We start from the raw sequence: 11450 nt of genomic DNA, 5'->3' as shown, positions 1-11450 counted from the left end.
GGACTACACTGTGGCCTAAATTATCCATAGTCAACTTTATAATAAAGCATTGTTGCATGACTATGGTATTTTTGTGTCTTTATTTGAGGGGGGGGGCACATTGGCGCTACCTTAGTCATGAACCATGTAGTTTTACCAGGTAAATAATGTTTCAGTGCAAGCTAAGCATAGTCACAGCAAAGGTAGCGTGTCAAGTATATAAGTATTTTTTTTATATAAAAATTAGCATGGCTGTTTCTTTAAAGTAAGATCTGCTAATTGCTTTGTGTTCGTTCTACCATTTATTTCACATCCTGAAAAAACTATTACTTTCCAATATAACCATTTTATTATTATTGTACTAATTGCCATTTTCTCCTTCATTAAATGGCATTAATAGCCAATATAGCCCTCCCTGTTAATAGTATCAAATGCCATTGTGCCTCCTTCTGTCTGATTGTATATTTTACGATTTTATTTATCCATTACAGAGATATTAATTGTGGGTATTGCTCGCTAGCATAATGGGGTGTTTCATTTCACTGGAATGATCAATTATGATGGTATTAATTACCATTATAGTAATCTAATTTAAAATACCTATAATTGTTCTGTAAGACATTCTTTTATAAAACTCTACAAATGTTATATTTAAAACAGTGTTAAAGTACTGTAGTAGAATTCCCAGCAAGATATTCAGCTGATATCAACTACAAATAATGTATACATTTTTTGTTTACAGGTAATGGTTCAAATGCTAAGAATAAGGTTACAAAAATATCTTCTCTCAGTTAATAAATCTGGACTAATACATAAATGTGTTTTATCCCACATTTCCCCATTATGGAAGGACTGCTATTCAATTACTTTTGAATGACTAATCTCTGGCAACTGAATCCCATCTGTTATTCCTTATTCCATGTATTCAATGACACGTGGTTATTCTATAAATCATATAGACAAATATTTTTATTAAATGTTTTTTTTTTAAATAAAATTGTAAGTCCTTGTCTGTTTTTGAAATTGTTTATGCGTACAATATTTGATTCAATGGACTGTCCAAAATCCAGGCTTTTGCTTAAAATGAAGACTGCACCCTAAAATCAACTCCCACAGCACAAATCGAAAGAATTATCAAACAACTGTACAAATAAATATATACATTCTATGCCTAAACCAATGTAAGTCTTATGAGATCAAAGGAAAACTTGTAACAGATGTTACTGAAGGTCTTTGCCACAGCAGATGCTCATTACAATGTGTATAGCGAGTTTCCTGATGTTTGTTTTGATGCTTGTATACCGCTGTTAGTATGTTTTTTATTTTGATTCTAAAGCTAATAATATGTATAGCGTGATATACTTATTTATGAATAAAATACATTATATATTGGTATCTGAACGTGAAGTATTTCTGAAGGGTGTAATAAAAATTTATTTATGGTTTTAATGTATGTGACATTTCCTTTTATTTTCTATTTTATGACTTGTACACTGCAGAAACTCATTGGATTTGGTGTCACTTGCTCAGTTTTTATTGGGTTTGTGAGGCATTATTATTGTTGCAGGTGGAATATTCACTGGTGGTGGTGTTATTGCATATGACACTACTTCTTCGTATATTTACTCATGAAGCCTTCATTACCCTCACCTCCCTTTTTGGATTTATTAAAGTGAATCCATAGATTTGGATAAAAAAGCCATTCATACAGTGAAATTACTGTGAATGTGGTGTGTTAATAATAATCTTCCACTTCGTTATTTAGCCTAGAAGTATTGGAATGGGTTATTTTTTTAAGTTGTAGTCCACGTGTTGGAAACTTATTGTTACTGGCATGCTTTGTTGCTTTGAGTTTTGTCTGCACATGTGCAAAGTGTTGAAATCAACTTTGTATATTAGGTTAAGTTTCTTTAGAGATGTGTTGTGGAGTCTAGACAGCTTTTGTGTAGAAACGTGTGTAGAAATGCATGATTTAAGTCACACTAATATTATGCAAGCCTCATTGAATCTTTTAGTAGAAGGTTTTTCCCATTGATTTCCATGTAACTTTTTTGACAGTCCCAGAATCAATGAGTTATTTGGAGATTAGTCATTTTCAGTCACCGCCAACACAACTGAAGCAAGCATTTTTCTCTACCTTCATTTAAGATAGGCTTGTACTATTTTGCACACAAAATGAAAGGTTTGCATGTATTGACAAATAACAATGTGTTCTGAAATGAATTCTTGGCCTTCAAGTTGCATCTTACAGTGAAGGTTCAAGTGTTTTCACGCAGGTGTTTCTTCACAAGAGGGTTTACTGCCACAGATCGATACGCTTTTCATTGAGGATCCTTGACAATCGTGCACAATTATTTTTTGTAAATTAATTTAGTAGAGTCATCTGTAGCTGAGATCAAATAAGATCATAATTACAGCTTAAAGTATATTTGCATATTCATTCATTAAAATCATTGGTTTAAAAAAAATGTAATTCTTGGAATTTAGTAGCTTGGTAAGAACTTGGAGCAGAAAGTTTGCCAACGTTGTCACCGCATTACAAACGCAATAAGAAATGTAAACATACATCTAACATTCAAACCTCCGAACAGGAAAGCAACAACACTGAGAATTCTTATGTCACTAATCCTAGTCTGCATTTTATTGAAGGGAAAAATGTATCCCGGGTTACTGCAACGCCTCTCTAAGGGCAACACACATTAACCAATTTGTATTCTATTAGCATTAACTCTTTTAATAATGACAGTTGGCCATTAAATTTTCTAAACTTTCTTATTTACTTATAACTGACTCCATTGCTAGAATTTGTTGAACTTCCCAACACTTAATTACATTTCCTGTGTTTCTACTTGAGAAACGCGATATTTTTTATGTGTTTTCTCACTCGGCTATCCTTTGTCCGCACATATGGAAATGCCGGTGAGCTTGTGCTGGTCAGCTCCACTCTTCAGTTTTATTTGAAGCATATTTTATTTCATTAGTCACACACTGCTCTGTATGGTTTTATTGCTAAAGACTAGTTCCCTTTAAAGGAGGAATGAGATTTGCACAACAATGAAGAATTACAACTTCTGGAATTATTATTTCAAGGTTATACTATTAAACTTGTTCAGGAAATGAGTTGTGTTTGCAAAGCATATACGGCAAATCTCATTCTCTTAACTTGACTTTGCTATTGGTCCTTAAACATGTTTTATTAAGTTATTCATGTTGATTGGATGGATACAAATAAATTACATTAAATATAGGTGTTCCTCGAATGTTTGAGAAATACTTCCATTATCAACATTTCATTGTGTTACACAAACTGCAGATACATTGATAAAAAAAACGTAAAGAAATGTATGTTCATGCCCTGACTCCCCCTCAATACAAGGATCCATACGTATTCTCACAGATATCTATTGAATGTTTATATCTCCGACACATGCAAGAGAAATAATAGTGCCCTTGCCACTCTTTTTTCCCTTCTATACCCTCCTCTTTTTTTCTCTACTTTATGCCACTCCTCTTTCTCTTTTTTGTCATACTCAACTCATTCCTTCCCCTCTCACCCACTTCTACCTCTGCCCACTCCCCTACCCAGGAGCTACAAATGACTACATGTTGGTTGTATATCCTTTTCCTTTGTGAAATAAAAAAAAATCTTGATTTTCTAAAAGAACAAAGAAAACCAAAAAAGGAGATGCTTAATAGGCCATTATAGACAAAGTTGAATGTTGTAAATGCAATGTAAATCACCATGGAAACAAGTGGAATGTTCCACTTTTCAATTTTTTATTAGAAATATGGCCCGATGAGTTTTATGTATAAAGCGATCTTCCCATTGTATTAGACATACATATGGAAAATCCAGAATATACGCAGCTGTTCATATTTCAGGCATTATAGTCAGAGGTGCGGTTTCACATAGGGTGTTTGAGATCGGATTTTAGAGTCAGACCAGTGCCCACTCTCTAACCACTTTTCCCTGTTCCCTGTTCACTACACAGTGAAGGCCATTTGGGGCTAGCCCTGCCTCAATGTAAAGGTACTCCTCAGAAGAGCTCAGTGAAGCCTTGCCAGGGAATTTCCCAGGTACGCTTGGGATATCCCATCTGTATTATTGCAACTCCCTACTAACTGGTCTCTCCCTCTCCTGCCTTTCAACACTCCAATCCGTCCTCAACACTGCAGCTAAATCTTCGTAACTCCTCTGCTGCTCATCTGTGCCAATCACTTAGTTGTATCTCAATACCTTCCAGAATCAATTTCAAGCTTCTGAGCCTAACCTACAGAGCCCTTAACAACTTTGCACCCCGCTACAACTTAACAACTCTAATTCAAAAGCAACCATAACCTCCCTCTTTGTTTCTCTCACAACCTGTGTCTCCCTTCTATTCCTTACCTCATCACAACCTTTCTTCCTAATACTCAACCAGCATCGATCAACTCATCCCTATCCAAGCAGTCTGACTAAATTGTAGCTTCCAAGAACAGAGCCCTCTACTGCTTTTGTACCAGTTTGTTATTGTGTGTGATTTTAAACTATTATATTGTCTCTATCGTAACAGAGCTACGGGATCTGCTGGCAGTATGAAAATAAATGTAATGTGTGCTTATGGATGCCCCTTAAATTATACATTCAGACTTGCTGAAGCATTAAGATTTTGCCTTCACTGGAACAAACAGTCTTAGCCCAACCCCTGAAAAACAGCCCCATACCACTATCCCTCCTCCACCAAACTTTACAGTTGTCACAATACAGTGAGGCAGGTAATGTTCTCCTGGTATTCGCCAAAACCAGACTCGTCCATCAGACTCCCAAGTGGCTCCAGTCCAGTGGCCGCATGCTTTACACCACTTGATCTGTTGTACTTGGTGATGTGAGGCTTGCATGCGGCTGCTGGGCCATGGAAACCCATTACGTGAAGCCCCCGCTGCACAGTTTTTGTGCTGCTAACAATGCCAGTGGAAGTTTGGAGCTCTTCAGCTATAGAACCAGCAGAGAGTTGGTGACTTTTATGCGCCTTAGCACTCAGTAAACTGTTACCACTAAAATACTAATGGCATTTTAGTGGTAACACTATCTTGATTTGACATAAACTGCATATATGTTTTGTATTTATAGCAATTCCTTAAGCATTATATTTTTTTGAGGGGGGGTAATCTATTTGTGATTTTTTTTGATAATTTCACTTTGGAGAATAGTTTCCCCTACCATTTTGTACAAAAATATGGTGTTAGGTACAATTTTTGTCAGATTTTGTAAAGAAAAGAAAAACACAAAAGTACATAGTGGCTCTCATTTTGTATGTAAATGACTGTATAATTACTTTTTGTGTAAAAAATACAATATTAAAATCTTTCATATCACATTCAAAATTTGCACGCACTAATAAAGTCCACTATGTTAGTAACATTACCTATATATGTTGTATTGTTATCCTTGTGTAATAAATAGCACATTCATGACACTAGGATTACAATACAACATGCCGAAGTAGTGTAGTGTTTTGTCTTATTTTGATTGTCTGTTTCCTTGTAGGTGTCATCATACATTCAGTAAATTTTGCATCAGAGGGGTTCTGCATCTGCTGGTGCTAGGAAAATCAGGTTAGCCCCTTTTCCCTCACAGCCTGCCATCCCAATGCCATCTGGGACCAAATTAGTTGATTCCCTTCAGATAGATCATTTTAAACAGCTCTTAACTTCCTGGTTCAGTGATCCACCATTTAATGTCATCATTGATGACAACACATGGTCCTATCTTGAGAAAGAAACTGATAATATTTCTATATATCTCCTTTACATGATCTGTGCTGGTTGTTTTTCTACTTAAAATAATGTTACCATTAGGCTTTTTTGTAAAGGGGCATTTAAAGGGACAGTTTAATGTCCTGGACAGCCTCATCACAGAAGAATGCATGTATCTTACCTTATCATATGCAGTAGGGGAGCAGCAAGTTTAGATAGATATGATCACTTAGATATCAGAACAAATAGGGAGACACCAGCCATGTCCTGAATAAAGTAGACTACAACAAAAGGCATGGGAAAATGGTATAGCACACATCTAGACGGGGTAAAAATCTAAATACTTTCCAACAAGATTCTTCAGGTTATGCTGATGTCTCAGAAACAGAAAGAAACATATAAACCATTTATAGTGTAAAAATATGAAGAACATTAAAAGAGGTTAATATACCGCTAATCATTCACGTTTAAATGTAAATCACTCCAAAACCTATAGACCAGACTATAATTCACGCTTACATATTAATCCCCCCAATAACCGATAGATCCACCCAATATCAATGGAAGACAGTTGGTAATGATGCTAGAAATAACTTCAGACCCAGCATGGCACTTTAATCCCAACTAAATTCCTAATTAAAACAGATTTCAAGCATCAGCTGGATACACAGGTCAGCCTTTTTTAGATCAGAGGCCTCTGTGGAGAGACAAGTACAGCATTCCATGCTCACCTTTCAAACGAAGGAGAAGCTTAGAAGGGGAAACAGATGAGAAATGGACCAATGCCCAGGGAAGAAAAAGAGGGAACAAGGCTTTAAGAAAACATTGGTGAGCTAGCCATTCCATGGGGATTTTTAGCAAAACAGAATATAATTATTTATCTATATTGGACCCAAGATCCCTGTTATTTTAGCTGTTACCAAAAGTTCTGGAAAAAGGAAAAGTTCTACATCAAGATCAGATCAACTATATTATTGAGGGTATTAGACTGGTTCTTACTGAAAACTACTGGTATTTCTGGTTCCAGGAGGACGTTTACCTTCAAAAAAGAGAGGTATGCACATGGGCACCAGGTTTGCCCCAAGCTATGCCAATTTATTTATGGCTGCTTGGAAGGATGGAAACATCTGCTCTGACCAACAGTGGAGGACAAATCTGGGGCCCTACTGGAAATATATAGATGATTTGTTTGGAGTGGTTTAATAGATAATTTACAGATTGTTTGTACTATCTTTAAACAATAATCAGCAAGGTATTAATTTAACAACTACTTTTAGCAAATAGATTTTATCAGAGGTGTATCTACTGAAAATAGATCTCAGCACTGAAGGTATATTTCAAATAAACAGAATCAGACATACAAATCCTGTATTTGCTGGTACACAATAATAATATATGAAACGTAGCATTGCAGGTATAGATCAAATACATACATGGAAACAGCATTGCAGGTATTAATCAACTGAATAAGATATTGACCCTGTACTTGCAGGTATACATAAATAATGTATGGAAACATAGCATAGCAGATATGGATTTACAGAATAACACAAAAACCCAGCTTTGCAGGTATAGATCAATTGGAATTCACATAAAAACACGGCATTAAAGGGTATATTTAAAACCCCCTAAATTACAGGCATAGATCACAGGTTGCACACCCCAAAGTCAGCCCCGGCGTCCACACTGCCCACATAGAACCCAGCACAAGTCAACTGTGTCCCCAAACAGCCTGGCCTGTGTCATCTTTGTCCCATATATACCCTGCCTGTGCCATCTTGGTCCCCAAGGCTCAAACCTCCTGCTAGTGCCATCTTTGCCCTTCCACAATTATACATCTATGATACACACAGACACTTTTACAGTCACTCACTAATTCACACTTTAATTCAGACAACTCATCCACATTAACTCATGCTCTCTCTCATTCAGACAACTCATCCACACATTAACTCATGCTCTCCCTCATTCAGACAATTCATCCACACATTAACTCATGCTCTCCCTCATTCAGACAACTCATGCTCTCCCTCATTCAGACAACTCATCCACACATTAACTCATGCTCTCCCTTATTCAGATAATTCATCCACACATTAAGTCATGCTCTCCCCCATTCAGACAATTCATCCACATATTAACTCATGCTCTCCCTCATTCAGACAACTCATCCCCATATTAACTCATGCTCTCCCTCATTCAGACAACTCATGCTCTTGCTCTCCCTCATTCAGAACACTCATCCACATATTAATTCATGCTCTCCCTCATACAGACACCTCATGCTCTCCCTCATACAGACAATACATTCACATATTAACTCATGCTCTCCCTCAATGCACTCAATGCATCCACACATTAATTCACACTCTTTACTGATATCTACCCTCTCCTTCCCTTATCACTTTCTAACCCCTCTCCTTCCCTTATCACTTTCTAACCCCTCTCCTTCCCTTATCACATTCTAACCCCTCTCCCTCCCTTATCACTTTCTAACCCCTCTCCCTCCCTTATCACTTTCTAACACCTCTCCCTCCCTTATCACTTTCTAACCCCTCTTCCTACCTTATCACTTTCTAACCCCTCTCCCCCTTTGTAGTTCTCTCATCTTGAGGTCCAGCGACGGGAGCATGAGGCTTCTGTCTTCCTGCACTGCTGCGGTGCCCGCTGCTTCACTGCTGCGGTGCCCGCTGCTTCACAGTACATTAGTAATGTGAGGGCCGATTAATGATGAAGAAACAATAGCTTTGGTAAGAATTTATGGAAAAGGATCATTTAATCCTATGATTTCTTAACCATATACAGTATTACTTCTTGTGGCCTTAAAACATAAAAACATAAAAAGTAGTGTAAAGATTTTTGCCTAAAGAAACGAGGATAGAGCAACACAAAGAAAACCAAAGCATGTGGCACAAAAAAGAGACACAAATTGTAAAATGACAAATCCAGCTGTGAGTAATCCTCTAGGAATACAGATGTGAATGTACTTATAAAAACTGATATTACACATTAGATAACAATCTATCATACTAATCACCAGGGCTGTGATTTTTTTAACTGTGTTAAAATACCGATACTTCAATAGTTCTTCACAAAGACCTTGTTACAGTGACTCATTGATGGTGGCAACCAAATGGTCCTAATTATGAAAACTGTTACTTGTCATCCAGTAAATATATTCTGCACTGTCATTCAAATGTATCCATGCTGGGATTTAGTGATGAGAAAGGCACAAATCAGGATGCTTAGATATTATTGAGAATACAATACAAAAGACACGCAGGAGATGGTGCACCAACTTGAACTGCATAGTCCCACCGTGCTCCGGCACAGGTCCCTCAGCCCGTCCGTACAATCGTAATTAACTACAATATGAGAAGAGTTACCAGAAAACACACAACTTCTTTACTCAGGAGACAGAGGTGAAAATGTTCACATAGCTTTTATTATTCCAGTGGAAAAGCCAAGTAACATGATGCAATTCAGCAAAAACACCTCAAATCACAGGATGCGTTTCGTCCACGCTAACAGGACTTAATAGATCCAGAAATCAGAAGTTCCCAGATGTAGACATATGGTCAGATTGCCCCTCCCCTTTTGTCACACCCACTCCTCCCCATAGTGACCGCGAACCGCGGCCGTGCTTCTAATTAATGACCCTGGCCGGCGGTTCGCGGCTGAAGGCTGCGTGGCTGCCGGCGCCCCCTCCAAGTAGGCGCCCTAGGCAGGCGCCTACTTTGCCTATAGGTGGCGCCGGCCCTGGATGCAACGTTAAGAAAATAGAACAGTCTCTCAGCAGCAGTGGTGGAGGCTAATACAGTGAGGGAATTTAAACAGGCATGGGATTGACATAAAGCTTTTTTCACCATAGGACCTGGCCAAAAACTGATAGGGGTTACCTTACCTCAGGAGAAATAGGCAGACTAGATGGGCCGAATGGCATCTAAGTTCTATGTCACTTTTTTTTTTTTTAAATAATTGTATCTAGTTAGTTTTTGTCATTTTCACCAGTAAACAAATAAACCTCTTAATGTCACATATTTGGACAAAGGATACCTACAGCAATAGCAATGGAGAGCGTGGAATAGCTATTTTCCTAAGAAACCACCTGGCTGTTTGGCTTCTATTCTGAAGCTCAGATGGCACAATACCAAAGAGCAAGCCTTTACAGGCACACAAAAATAACTCCCTCTAAGACACTATGGCAGATTACAACTAGATACAGACGTTACAGTATAGCCAAAGATCCCACTCCATAATTATCCAATTTGAAACTTCACTGTGTGTAAAAGAGTAACAAGGTTCTTGCGTACAACCCATGGATTTCAATGCGCAACTGTATACATAAATGTGTGAGTTGTTATGTGTCACATGACAAGAGATCTTCAACTTTTTATTCTTGATGGATTGATTTAATCCTCTAACAATATCCAGAAGAAATGTCAATGAATAGTCCTTGGGGATATCAGTGAGAGCAGGGGAGAGAGAAGGACAGGGCCTTATGCCATAAGACACAGACTGGGATCAATCTAAATACACATACATTATTGAAAACATCACAGTTTGCTTTCAAAAATCATAGAAGTAATTCAATATCGTAGAGCGCAGAACATTTTTGTGTAGCTGTGATGTGCACATATAAGGAGACTGCGGCAATCATGATTTCATAGGAATAACTTGAATCAGGATGTTAGCTCTATGTTAGTAGAGTTATTACTATATAACTATTATATACACAATACAGGTAGAACAAGCGTATATAAATGTAGAAACATTGAATTGCAAGCTAATGACTAATGAAAAATAATTCAAGGGATTCATAGAAGAAGGCAGCTAGTTAATCTGTGATAGCTGGCAGGCAGTGTTTGTCATGGAAGTAATGGGATGGGAGTAAGCTATCTTTTACCTTTTACCTGATGGCAAATATTACAATAAATTTGATCAATCACTACTAAATAGCTGTGGAAAGCTGACATCCTCACCACTGCCAGAGTGTCAACAGACAGCAATTCAAAGATCCAGTACAACCCAGGGCACTCCAGATTGCCCTCTTGTGTAATACACATCTGCACCTGAGTCCTATTATCCTCCCCCTCAATACAAATTTGTTTTCAGCTCAGGCAAAGCCATCATTCCTTTCTTTGCACAACACATTCTGAGCTCATAGACAGATTATATATAACCAAATGTTGAAAAGGTTCCATATATATATATATCGACTTGGTCCAGGTTTAAACTGTTTCTCAGACATTTTCACCTTCCTCCACGTATAGAGGTCTGGACTGGGTCTCTATACTGTCCCCTTCTGTTTCTATAGATTTACAGCTGAGTCTGTCTAAGCAGTCTGTTATTGCTTTGTGAGCAAATACAGGTCTTGTGGCAACTGTGCCAGTGAACAGCAGTGAAGGTCAGCTTTCCTATGGACATCAGTACCTGAAGATCCGAGCCCACCCCTCTTCCATTCCACTAGAGGACACAGTAGTCCATTGTAGGATGATCAGGTGCACCAGCTGTGGAACAGTGACCAGGTCCTGCAGAAGGCTTTACTGAACAGATTTCCTGTGCTTACACTTTTATCTCCAGAGCCTCTGCTCTCCTCTGCTGCATCTTTCCTCCCCTGTTAATCAGCTCTCCACTCTGCAGGGTTAAAAGCTACTCCTTTATCATACCAGGAATCCCATTGAGTCCAAGGATAGAGGTGTTACGCTTGTCTAAAACTCAAAGGGTTAAGCAGC

Source organism: Spea bombifrons, chromosome 5 (assembly GCF_027358695.1).
Source record: "Spea bombifrons isolate aSpeBom1 chromosome 5, aSpeBom1.2.pri, whole genome shotgun sequence".
In the NCBI taxonomy this organism is placed as follows: Eukaryota; Metazoa; Chordata; class Amphibia; order Anura; family Pelobatidae; genus Spea; species Spea bombifrons.
The sequence above is the reverse complement of the archived record's forward strand: the minus strand, read 5'-3'. Positions refer to the sequence as shown.